We start from the raw sequence: 14,094 nt of genomic DNA on the forward strand, positions 1-14,094 counted from the left end.
CAGTGTTGTTTCAAATCTACAGCTCTAATAAAAGTCTTCCCACACTCAAAGCACTTATGATCTCTTTCACCAGTATGTGTTTTCTGATGACGTTTTAAATGCTGCATACGTGCAAATCTTTTTCCACACAAAGAACACGAATGTGGTTTCTCCTGTGAATGAACTAACATGTGGCTCTTCAGGCCTCTCGCCCTCGCAAATATTTTGCTACATTGATCACACTCGTATAGTTTCTCTCCAGTGTGGACGTTCATGTGATCCTGAAGGTTTGATGATTGTCTAAAACTCTTCCCGCACTGATCACATGTGTACGGTTTCTCTCCAGTGTGAATCCTCATGTGAAGCTCAAGGCTTGGTTTGTATTTAAAACTCTTTCCACACAAAGAACATGAATATGGTTTCTCCTGTGAATGAACTCTCAGGTGGCTCTTTAGGGCCGAAACACACAAAAATGTTTTGTCACATTGATCACATTCATACAGTTTCTCAACAGTGTGGACGATCATGTGTTCCTGAAGGGTTTCTTGTCGTGTGAAACTACTCAGACACTGATGGCAGATGAAATATTTCTTGTCTCTTACTTTCAAAGAAATACTTTCAGTCTGTGAGGGAGTTTCTTCTTCAGTTTTGACATGATATTTCTCCTCATTTTCCTCCATCAGGCCTGAAATTAAATAAAAATCATAATTTGAATGCATTTTTATTAATTGATTTCCACAAATGAGATATATTGAAGGCTGATGGGAAGATTCTATCATTTATTTGTGAACTGATGCATTAGGAAAATAATAATCCCGTTAAAAAACGTGGGAAGCGGCAGCGCGTTTCATTCAAATGTTGACAGACATTATTGTTTGTATTTGCACTGTAAACTTTGGCCATTAGCCTTTAGTTATTCTGTAGTAATTTTGGGTCTCTGTGGTAAAAAGAAAACGTTTGAGTTCAGACAGTCAGAATATACACTTCAATATTATAAATCATCTCTATTTAAAAGATTATAGGCTAGTATTACAGATTACATCTGACACAAACATACAAACTACAACAATAACACCCATTTTTAGAGTTTGGTTTTTCTGATTCCTGTCATTAACAGTACAAAACTGATTATGGCCATCATTAATGAATTGCCACATTGAAGACCAAGACAAGATTTATAAATGTTTATACGTGTTTCTCTCATGAAATTTCCTCACAGATAAAAACGTACAAGTTTGAGATTATAATAACACTACATTATCACTCTCAAAATGAAACATATTACAAAATCGTTCAAGTTTTAATGATTTCAACATTTTCCTCAGATGTTCGTTTCGTGCTGAACTAAATCAGTCTAACGTTATAGACGCCAGAAAACACGCACATTCAGCGCTTTATCCGATGAAAACAGTTCAGAACTTTGTAAATGTTGCTGAAACAAACTGTGTGTAAAGTGTATTTAATGGATGTGTAAATACGCGAAATATCTGAACTGCAGAACTCACCTCAGAAGACAAACACAATAACAAACGCGCTGAACGAGGAAGGAAACTACTGATGACGTCAGCGCGGTGATGCGAGATAAACGCGCCAAATATTGCTAACGACTAAATAAAATGTATAACATACAGTAAAATAACGCTAAAATATAATGTAAACAATAATTCAATCTCAGTCACGTGTAGGGTGAAAAATAATTTATTAGACAGTTCAAATATTCATTTAAAGGTTTTATTTAAATAAATGTAAATAAAACATGGAAAGACCAATAAGCAATCATAATAGGCTTTCAGAGTAACCCAAAATTATGAATTGATCATTTCTTAGCACATGTAGAATCAACAGACATTCATCAACCCTGTTACCAAAGTTATACGAAAAATAATAATAAAAAGGTTTATCAGAAACTATAAAAGAGATTTGTATCGATTTATGCTAAAAATATGCCATTCTCAATATTGTTTACTTTTGGTGTTTGTTAAAGTTTACTGATAAAATAATAAATAGATAGATAAAAAATATGCAAAATATAAGACCTTAAGATCATATTTAGTTTGGTCTCCTGAATAAAGAGTATTTTATAACACGAAAGCGCTTGAACTGTTTACCTCAGAGGAAGACTAGCCCGAAGGAGCGCGCGCTGGTGATGTCGTCATAACCGCGAGTCGAAATCAACGGTAGTTTTTCAAAAAAACCGCCAAATGCTGTGCAAAACATCAATAAAACCTATCCAACAAAAATAAAAATGCTTACAGACATAGACAGAAAGCAGTCCATTCAATCTCCGACATGAGTGGGGTGACATAATTAGACATTTAAAAGCTTTATCGAGAAATTTAAGGCCCAAAATAATCACGTTATGTTAATGGCTTAAATGTAACTAAAATTACGAAATTATTTATTCTTGATGCGAGAAGAATAAGTAGACAGAGAAATTAACAATTAAAGTTGACTTGTAAAATACAAAGCGTAAACAAATGTGACATATCTCTCTAAAAAAGAAAGTTTGAACCTGTAAAAAAAATATATATATATATATATATATATATATATATTATTTTTTTCCTTCATAAAAGTAAAAACAAACTACGATAAAAATGTATCATAACATTTTATTCATAATAAAGTATAATGCTATTTATTTTTACCATGAAGCAAAATTATATACAAGAATAAATATCTCACAGTTGAAACTGCTGGTCTTGAAGATGAACTTTATTCACTGAGACAAATTTAGAAGATGTTTCTTTGTCCTGTCGCTCGTTGTGGCTGGTTAGGACAGATTTTATTGCTTGACTGAATAATTGTCACGTTTGGTGAGGACACAGCTTTAGACTTGAAAATGCTGGATCTGAAGATGATCTACTTGTGATTGTATTTTATATGACTTTGTAGAGAAGATATTTGAGTGAAGCTCTTCCCACATGGAGTGCAGTGATACGGTTTCTCTCCAGTGTGGATCCTCTCGTGTGTTTTAACATGTCCTGACCGACGAAATCTCTTATCGCAGTGTGAACACTTGTAAGGTTTCTCTCCAGTGTGAGTCCTCCAGTGTTGTTTCAAACGTACAGCAGTAATAAAACTCTTCCCACACTCAAAGCACTTATGATCTCTTTCACCAGTATGTGTTTTATGATGAAGTTTTAAATTCTGCATACGTGAAAATCTTTTTCCACACAGAGAACATGAATGTGGTTTCTCCTGTGAATGAACTAACATGTGGCTCTTCAGGCCTCTCGCCCTCGCAAATATTCTGCCACATTGATCACACTCGTATAGTTTCTCTCCAGTGTGGACGTTCATGTGATCCTGAAGGTTTGATGATTGTCTAAAACTCTTCCCGCACTGATCACATGTGTACGGTTTCTCTCCAGTGTGGATCCTCATGTGAAGCTCAAGGCTTGGTTTGTATTTAAAACTCTTTCCACACAAAGAACATGAATATGGTTTCTCGTGTGAATGAACTCTCAGGTGGCTCTTTAGGGCCGAAGCACACAAAAATGTTTTGTCACATTGATCACATTCATAAAGTTTCTCAACAGTGTGGACGATCATGTGTTCCTGAAGGGTTTCTTGTCGTGTGAAACTACTCAGACACTGATGGCAGATGAAATATTTCTTGTCTCTTACTTTCAAAGAAATACTTTCAGTCTGTGAGGGAGTTTCTTCTTCAGTTTTGACATGATATTTCTCCTCATTTTCCTCCATCAGGCCTGAAATTAAATAAAAATCATAATTTTAATGCATTTTTATGAATTGATTTCCACAAATGAGATATATTGAAGGCTGATGGGAATATTCTATCATTTATTTGTGAACTGATGTGAGCATTAGGAAAATAATAATTCCGTTAAAAAACGTGGGAAGCGGCAGCGCGTTTCATTCAAATGTTGACAGACATTATTGTTTGTATTTGCCCTGTAAACTTCGCACATTAGGCTTTAGTTATTCTGTAGTAATTTTGGGTCCCTGTGGTAAAAAGAAAACGTTTGAGTTCAGACAGTCAGAATATACACTTCAATATTATAAATCATCTCTATTTAAAAGATTATAGGCTAGTATTACATTAAATCTGACACAAACATACAAACTACAACAATAACACCCATTTTTAGAGTTTGGTTTTTCTGATTCCTGTCATTAACCATACAAAACTGTGTATGTCCATCATTAATGAATTGCCACATTGAAGACCAAGACAGGATTTATAAATGTTTATCCCCATGAAATCTCCTCACAGATAAAAACTTACAAGTTTGAGATTATAATAACACTACATTATCACTCTCAAAATGAAACATATTACAAAATCGTCCAAGTTTTAATGATTTCAACATTTTCCTCAGATGTCCGTTTCGTGCTGAACTAAATCAGTCTATAGACACCAAAAAACACGCACATTCAGCGCTTTATCCGATGAAAACAGTTCAGAACTTTGTAAATGTTGCTGAAACAAACTGTGTAAAGTGTATTTAATGGGTGTGTAAATACGCGAAATATCTGAACTGCAGAACTCACCTCAGAAGACAAACACAACAAACGCGCTGAACGAGGAAGAAAACTACTGATGACGTCACCGCGGTGATGCGAGATAAACGCGCCAAATATTGCTAACGACTAAATAAAATGTATAACATACAGTAAAATAACGCTAAAATATAATGTAAACAATAATTCAATCTCAGTCACGTGTAGGGTGAAAAATCATTTATTAGACAGTTCAAATATTCATTTAAAGGTTTTATTTAAATAAATGTAAAACATGGAAAGACCAATAAGCAATCATAATAGTTAATGGCTTTCAGAGTAACCCAAAATTATGAATTGATCATTTCTTAGCACATGTAGAATCAACAGACATTCATCAACCCTGTTACCAAAGTTATACGAAAAATAATAATAAAAAGGTTTATCAGAAACTATAAAAGAGATTTTTATCGATTTATGCTAAAAATATGCCATTCTCAATATTGTTTACTTTTGGTGTTTGTTAAAGTTTACTGATAAAATAATAAATAGATAGATAAAAAATATGCAAAATATAAGACCTTAAAGGGTTAGTTCACCCAAAAATGAAAATAATGTCATTAATGACGTTCTAAGCCCGTAAAACCTCTGTTCATCTTCGGAACACAGTTTAAGATATTTTAGATTTAGTCCGAGAGCTTTGTCTCTCCATTGAAGCTGTATATACAGTATACTGGCCATGTCCATAAAGGTAATACAAACATCATCAAAGTAGTCCATGTGACATCAGTGGGTTAGTTAGAAGTTTTTGAAGCATCGAAAATACTTTTTGGTCCAAAAATAACACAAAATAAGACTTTATTCAGCATTGTATTCTCTCCCGGGTCTGTTGTGAATCTGCGTTCAGGACTCCGCAGTGACGCTGCTGACGTAAGACGCTGATGACGTGTTATCTGGTGCGCCCGAGCTTCGTTTACAGTCTGAGGGAGACGCACGCTATATTAAAGCTATTCTACATTGTTTGCGTGGATATCATTTTTTTAATGGTGCGTAAATGTGCATGTCGCGGATGAGACACTTTTACAGCGTGCGTTTCCCTCAGTCTATAAATGAAGCTCGGGCGCACCGGATAACACGTCATCAGCGTAACTGTGAAGGATTGACAACAGACCCGGGAGAGAATACAATGCTGAATAAAGTCTTATTTTGTGTTATTTTTGGACCAAAAAGTATCTTCGATACTAGAACGACATGAGGGTGAGTCATTAATGACATTATTTTCATTTTTGGGTGAACTAACCCTTTAAGATCATATTTAGTTTGGTCTCCTGATGTTTATAATCAATGTGAATGTATATCAAATCTTGTTTCACTGACCATTTGATCAGAACAAGAAAATGAAAGATATTTGAATTTCAGGCCCTATTTTGTTTCCTGCACATAGAAAGTGTCTTCGATATTATTTATCAATTCAACTATTTCTTTTCTGTTTCCGTAAATCTGATGAACTGCTTTATAACTTTAATGTTCTTCAGCCTCATTAAAGGCACAATATGTACGATTTTGCAACGCCACTTTTGAAAAATCCCCAGAAATGGCATTCCCAAACTGAAACAGGTACAGTTCATGAACCCTTTGTATTAAAAGCACAAGTACGATCTCATTTAAAAGCTTACACCTGGCAGTTTATTGTAAGTAAAGCTTCACTGAAGGAAGAGGGGCTTCACTGAACGAGGAGGAGCTTCACTGAAGGAGGAGGGGCTTCACTGAAGGAGGAGGAGCTTCACTGAAGGAGGAGGGGCTTCACTGAAGGAGGAGGGGCTTCACTGAAGGAGGAGGAGCTTCACTGAAGGAGGAGGGGCTTCACTGAAGGAGGAGGAGCCGATCTGACAAAATCAAGAAGAAATCACTTACTGAGTTTTTATACTAATTCACACATTTTAAGTATTTATATTCACCTATCTGTCCAGTAAAGTAACTTTTAAGTAAATTAATCTCAAAGTGTTGGAATTCACAAAACGTACCTCTTTTTTTCTCTAAGAATTTCATCTACATACTTTTATCCTACATGTATCTTACCTCTCATTAACATATTGGCAAAGCATTATAGAAAAATATAAATATAAAATATACCAAATATAAACAATGTAAGAATAAAAAAAAGTATATAATAAAGTATTATAAATAAATATACACATTTGCATGAAACATATAACCCACCAATTTGGGTTTGACTTAACTACTTGTTTTTTATATGACAGATGGTTTATCACAGATTAATGAAATAAATTAAACTTACCTAGGGCCTATATCTTGCAGAGATTACAGTATCTGATTGTGTCGTTTGCTCAAGTCTGCTGACAATAAAATGAGCTTAATGTGGAGGTTTACAGATCTGAAGACATCAGCATAATGAATGAAGGGAAAACAGGATCTATTGACATGAAATAAAGAGGCTTTTCAGCTGCTCTGATAATAGATGAGCCATAGACTATCAAGGGCTGGGTATTGACATATTTCACAATTTGATTCGATTCCGATTCAGTATTGATTATTTTGGATTATCAGGTACAATACATGTCCAATTTTCTCAAGGAAAACAAACCTCTTGACTAATGCTGTAAACTATGGGAGTCAGTTGTAGCCTACTAGGCTTCATTCGACTACTATAACATTGAAGGTAAAAAATAACTGATTTGTATACAAATTACACTTATTTATTTTATAATAAGTGATAAATAAGTATTTAAAGTGATATGAAATATAAACATTTAAAATGGTGGCTGTCATAAAAACTTAACAGATTTATTCAAACATGCATTAAATATTGAAGAACATTAAGAATTATAATGAATATGTAATATGGTGCATCATTTTTCTAGCTGATTAACGAGTTTATGGTCATGGATATGGTTTTTCTGAGGTAAAGAATTTCTTAAGAAAACGTAATTTGAAATCTGTGACGGTTTCATATCAATAGTAACAAAGCACAAAGATTATTGCGATTTATCGGATGGGATGCGCGCTACAACGTTCCATTCATTCATCAACCGAAAACAGGATGACTAGCCTAATCGCTTCTTGTGGTTTGAGAATCGATATCGGTTCATAAAAACGAGAATCGATTAAAATCGAGAAATCAATATTTTTTTACTCAGCCCTACTATAAACACTCATTACAAGCCATTCAGGATCAGCAGCAAGCAGATCATCTCACTTTATTATAAGTATTTGCTGCTATAAACAGATTGAGTCAGAATATCTGCTGATAGCAAGTGCTCTAACATTACACTGATTCCTGCGAAAGGCACAAAACATGTAAAAATAAAGAAATTCATCAAAATAAAAATACTTAAAGTTACATCTAAAGGAAATCTGAATACTCAGGACATTCATTGCTTTTATTTTTTTAAATAATTTTGTTGTTTTGTCAGTTATTGTAATCTTCAGTTGGACCTTTGTCAACTCCGTCGTCAGTATTAAACACCGTCAGATGAGGGTTTCTATTAATCTAGAATGAAATATTTTATTCTTTTTCTTTTCATTCAATGCGTTTAAATATTAAAACATCAACTGAACAGTGACATGTCTGATTTACCAAAGAACATTGGTTATATGTTTAATAATAAAAAGCAGGGAAGAGGAACTGGATTGTTCTTAATAACTCTAACCCGGGAAAAATCTGTAGTATTTTTTTTTACATAGATCCTTTACTGAACACCAGCATTACATAACTGAAGACTTTATGCTGTTGTGGGATGGATCAAATTAAAATATCATGCTTTTTAATTCATCTGACGGAGTTGACACAGATTAAGTTAAGAAGTGAATAAGTACATTTTAGAAAAATAAAAAAAAAATCAGAAAAACCTGTTCCCTTACAGGACTCATTAGCTGAGACCTTTGTCTATAAATATATCAGTTAATATATTATTAAATATTAAAAACGAACTTCTAAAATGTTTTGTCCCTTACCTCAAGAATGTTTGTGATTACTATTATTTCTCAAATGATACAGAAAAATAGCAGAAAAGTCATACACTAATGACACCCATCTTTATCAAACATTTAGTTATATTTCCTAAGAACTCCATTCATGGCAACAAAGTAGTTCGCTAACATCTTACCGTTTTGTATGTGAAAGTGATATCTTCTTCCTTAAGTGTACACGAATACCGCCGAACACGATGGAAACCATTAAGAAATGATTGCGTAAAATGTTATTTAAACAGCGTAAAGAGTATTTTATAACACGAAAGCGCTTAAACTGTTTACCTCAGAGAAAGACTAGCCCGAAGGAGCGCGCGCTGGTGATGTCGTCATAACCGCGAGTCGAAATCAACGGTAGTTTTTCAAAAAACCCGCCAAATGCTGTGCAAAACATCAATAAAACCTATCCAACAAAAATAAAAACGCTTACAGACATAGACAGACAGCAGTCCATTCAATCTCCGACATGAGTGGGGTGACATAATTAGACATTTAAAAGCTTTATCGAGAAATTTAAAGCCCAAAATAATCACGATATGTTAATGGCTTAAATGTAACTAAAATTACGAAATTATTTATTCTTGATGCGAGAAGAATAAGTAGACAGAGAAATTAACAATTAAAGTTGACTTGTAAAATACAAAGCGTAAACAAATGTGACAGATCTCTCTACAAAAGAAAGTTTGAACCTGTAAAAAAAAAAAAATATATATATATATATAATTATTTTTTTCCTTCATAAAAGTAAAAACAAACTACGATAAAAATGTATCATAACATTTTATTCATAATAAAGTATAATCCTATTTATTTATACCATGAAGCAAAATTATATACAAGGATAATTATCTCACAGTTGACACTGCTGGTCTTGAAGAATAACTTTATTCACTGAGACAAATTTAGAAGATGTTTCTTTGTCCTGTCGCTCGTTGTGGCCGGTTAGGACAGATTTTGGAGAGATTTTTTTGCTTGACTGTCACGTTTGGTGAGGACACAGCATTACACTTGAAAGTGCTGGATCTGAAGATGATCTACTTGTGATTGTATTTTATATGACTTTGTAGAGAAGATATCTGAGTGAAACTCTTCCCACATGGAGTGCAGTGATACGGTTTCTCTCCAGTGTGGATCCTCTCGTGTGTTTTCACATGTTCTGACCGACGAAATCTCTTGTCGCAGTGTGAACACTTGTAAGGTTTCTCTCCAGTGTGAGACCTCCAGTGTTGTTTCAAACGTACAGCAGTAATAAAACTCTTCCCACACTCAAAGCACTTATGATCTCTTTCACCAGTATGTGTTTTATGATGAAGTTTTAAATTTTGCATACGTGCAAATCTTTTTCCACACAAAGAACATGAATGTGGTTTCTCCTGTGAATGAACTAACATGTGGCTCTTCAGGCCTCTCGCCCTCGCAAATATTCTGCCACATTGATCACACTCGTATAGTTTCTCTCCAGTGTGGACGATCATGTGATCCTGAAGGTTTGACGATTGTGTAAAACTCTTCCCGCAATGATCACATGTGAACGGTTTCTCTCCAGTGTGAATCCTCGTGTGTTTATTAAGACTTGGTTTGTATTTAAAACTCTTTCCACACAAAGAACATGAATATGGTTTCTCGTGTGAATGAACTCTCAGGTGGCTCTTTAGGGCCGAAGCACATAAAAATGTTTTGTCACATTGATCACATTCATACAGTTTCTCAACAGTGTGGACGATCATGTGTTCCTGAAGGGTTTCTTGTCGTGTGAAACTACTCAGACACTGATGGCAGATGAAATATTTCTTGTCTCTTACTTTCAAAGAAATACTTTCAGTCTGTGAGGGAGTTTCTTCTTCAGTTTTGACATGATATTTCTCCTCATTTTCCTCCATCAGGCCTGAAATGAAAATAAAAATCATAATTTTAATGCATTTTCATCAACTGATTTCCACAAATTAGGTATATTGAAGGCTGATGGGAATATTCTATAATTTATTTGTGAACTGATGTGAGCATAAGGAAAATAATAATTCCATTAGAAAGCGGCAGCGCATTTCATTCATATGATGACAGATATTATTGTTTGTATTTCCACTGTAAACTTTGGGCATTAGCCTTTAGTTATTCTAATGTAATTTTGAGTCTCTGTGGTAAAAAGAGTACCAGTGAGTCAGAATATACCCTTAAATATTATACATCATCTCTATTTAAAATATTATAGTATTACGCATCACATCTGACACAAACATACAAACTACAACAATAACACCAATTTTTAGAGTTTGGTTTTTCTGATTCCTGTCATTAACAGTAGGCTACATGACTGATTATGGCCATCATTAATATTGCCACATTAAAGACCAAGACAGGATAAATGTTTCTATCCCCATGAAATTTCCTCACAGATAAAAACTTCCAAGTTTGAGATTATACATTCAATAACACTACATTAGCACTCTCAAAATTAAACATAATTCCAAAATCGTCCAAGATTTAATGATTTCAACATTTTCCTCAGATGTTCGTTTAGTGCTGAACTAAATCAGTCTACAGACGCCAGAAAACACGCACATTTAGCACATTATCCGATGAAAACAGTTCAGAAATAACATTCTGAAACAAACTGTGTAAAGTGTATTTTATGGGTGTGTAAATACGCGAAATATCTGAACTGCAGAACTCACCTCAGAAGACAAACACAACAAACGCGCTGAACGAGGAAGGAAACTACTGATGACGTCAGCGCGGTGATGCAACATAAACGCGCCAAATATTGCTAACTATTTATTCTTTTTATTGCTAACAAAAAAACGTTTATAACATACATTAAAATAACGCTGAAAGTTAATGTAAACACAAATTAAATCTCAGTCATGTGTAGGTTAAAAAACATTTTATTAGACAGTTAAATGTATGTAACCCTTAAGGGACCTTATGGACAAAATAATTTTTTTAAAATTGTTTCCATTATCTGAGAGGTACAAGACTTGGCTACTTTTCACAAATTCAAAAATGTTAAAGGAACACTCCATTTGGAAATAGGCTCATTTTCCAGTTCACCTAGAGTTACTCAACAATTGAGTTTTTCCGTTTTCAAATCCATTCAGCCGATCTCCGGGTCTTTTAGCATAGCTTAGCATCATTGAATCTGATTAGACCGTTAGCATCTCTTTCAAAAAGATGACCAAAGTGTTTGATATTTTTCTTATTTTGACAGGACCATGGAGGCCACGCTGCCATGTCTGGTCCGCCCTGGCCACCCAAACTGTCTGGTCCGCCCTGTAGCCCTAAACCGCCAGGTCCGCCTGGTCCCCCTGAAGGGTCGTCTCCGCCCTGGCCGTCTAAAGGGTCGTATCCTCCCTGGCCGCCTGCACAGCCTGCTCCGCCCTGGACGCCTGCTCCGCCCTGGACGCCTGCTCCGCCCTGGTCGCCTGCTCCGCCCTGGTCGCCTGCTCCGCCCTGGTCGCCTGCACTGCCTGCTCCGCCCTGTCGCCTGCTCAACCCTGGTCGCCTGCACTGCCTTCTCCGCCCTGGTCGCGTGCTCCGCCCTGGTTGCCTGCTCCGCCCTGGTTGCCTGCTCCGCCCTGGTCGCCTGCACTGCCTGCTCTGCCCTGGTCTCTTGCTCCGCCCTGGTCGGCTGCACTGCCTGCTCCGCCCTGGTCGCCTGCACTGCCTGCTCCGCCCTGTCACCTGCTCCGCCCTGGTCGCCTGCACTGCCTGTTCCGCCCTGGTTGCCTGCTCCGCCCTGGTTGCCTGCTCCGCCCTGGTTGCCTGCTTCGCCCTGGTTGCCTGCTTCGCCCTGGTTGCCTGCACTGCCTGCTCCGCCCTGGTCACCTGCACTGCCTTCTCCGCCCTGGTCGCCTGCTCCGCCCTGGTTACCTGCTTCGCCCTGGTCTCCTGCTCCGCCCTGGTCGGCTGCACTGCCTGCTCCGCCCTGGACGGCTGCACTGCCTGCTCCACCCTGGTCGCCTGCTCCGCCCTGGTCGGCTGCACTGCCTGCTCCGCCCTGGTCGGCTGCACTGCCTGCTCCGCCCTGGTCGGCTGCACTGCCTGCTCCGCCCTGGTCGGCTGCACTGCCTGCTACACACTGGTCGCCTGCACTGCCTGCTCCGCCCTGATCGCCTGCTCCGCCCTGGTCGCCTGCTCCACCCTGGTCGCCTGCACAGCCTGCTCCGCCCTGGTCTCTTGCTCCGCCCTGGTCGGCTGCACTGCCTGCTCCGCCCTGGTCGCCTGCACTGCCTGCTCCGCCCTGTCGCCTGCTCCGCCCTGTCGCCTGCTCCGCCCTGGTCGCCTGCACTGCCTGCTCCGCCCTGTCGCCTGCTCAACCCTGGTCGCCTGCACTGCCTTCTCCGCCCTGGTCGCCTGCTCCGCCCTGGTTGCCTGCTTCGCCCTGGTTGCCTGCTCCGCCCTGGTTGCCTGCTTCGCCCTGGTTGCCTGCACTGCCTGCTCCGCCCTGGTCACCTGCACTGCCTTCTCCGCCCTGGTCGCCTGCTCCGCCCTGGTTACCTGCTTCGCCCTGGTTGGCTGCACTGCCTGCTCCGCCCTGGTCGGCTGCACTGCCTGCTCCACCCTGGTCGCCTGCTCCGCCCTGGTCGGCTGCACTGCCTGCTCCGCCCTGGTCGGCTGCACTGCCTGCTCCGCCCTGGTCGGCTGCACTGCCTGCGCCGCCCTGGTCGCCTGTACTGCCTGCTACACACTGGTCGCCTGCACTGCCTGCTCCGCCCTGATCGCCTGCTCCGCCCTGGTCGCCTGCTCCACCCTGGTCGCCTGCACAGCCTGCTCCGCCCTGGACTCCTGCTCCGCCCTGGTCGGCTGCACTGCCTGCTCCGCCCTGGTCGCCTGCTCCGCCCTGGTCGCCTGCACTGCCTGCTCCGCCCTGGTCGCCTGCTCCGCCCTGGTCGGCTGCACTGCCTGCTCCGCCCTGGTCGCCTGCTCCGCCCTGGTCGCCTGCTCCGCCCTGGTCGCCTGCTCCGCCCTGGTCGCATGCACTGCCTGCTACGCCCTGGTCTCCTGCTCCGCCCTGGTCGGCTGCACTGCCTGCTCCGCCCTGGTCTCCTGCTCCGCCCTGGTCTCCTGCCTGCACAGCCTGCTCCGCCCTGGTCGCCTGCTCCACACTGGTTACCTGCACTGCCTGCTCCGCCCTGGCCTCCCGTCCTACCGCAGACTCCATCTTGGGCCCGCCTCCACTCCACCACCCTCCTGAACTTTTGCCTGAGGAGCGTCTGGAATCTGCTCCTTAAGTGGGGGGCTATGGCTCTTGTCTTGTGTGGACTTTTGCTATTTCCTGTTCTGTTTCATGTTTTGTAGCTGTTTGCTGTTCCTTGTTCCTGTCCTGAGTTCCATGTTCTGTTGTTTGCCCTGGATTACCTGTTTGTTTCATTAAAGTAGTGCTTGCATGTGGATTCTCTCTCCGCTTCGTCCTTGCCTCATCGTTACAGCTGCACTCGTGCTGACTCTTATTCTGCCTGATAGAATTAAAAGCCTGGGGTACGTTCAAGCTCAAACTGGTGCACAACGTTTTACTACGGTTTCCTGGAAACGGTGTGCAATAGTGAGCAACGGGTTGGAGGTCAGAGGTCATCTAGTCTGGGGGGGTCTTAAGGGGTAGCTAGCGATAAATCGAAGTTAGCAGCAAAGGGATCCTTTATCTGTGGAATGCGAGACGGGGAG

General features: G+C 39.8%; 1 long non-coding RNA gene across 1 annotated transcript; it reads right to left on the bottom strand.

The window, feature by feature from the left end:
* Positions 1-1,704: 1,704 nt before the first annotated feature.
* LOC306988179 lies at positions 1,705-11,181 on the bottom strand. The gene is made up of 3 exons (XR_013795340.1): positions 11,109-11,181; positions 8,574-10,321; positions 1,705-3,692 (listed from the first exon to the last, which is right to left on the bottom strand). It is a non-coding gene; the product is annotated as an uncharacterized lncRNA (long non-coding RNA).
* Between the last annotated feature and the right edge of the window lie 2,913 nt (positions 11,182-14,094).

The sequence above is a fragment of the Phoxinus phoxinus genome, assembly GCF_949152265.1.
Source record: "Phoxinus phoxinus genome assembly, chromosome: 20".
Lineage (NCBI taxonomy): Eukaryota > Metazoa > Chordata > Actinopteri > Cypriniformes > Leuciscidae > Phoxinus > Phoxinus phoxinus.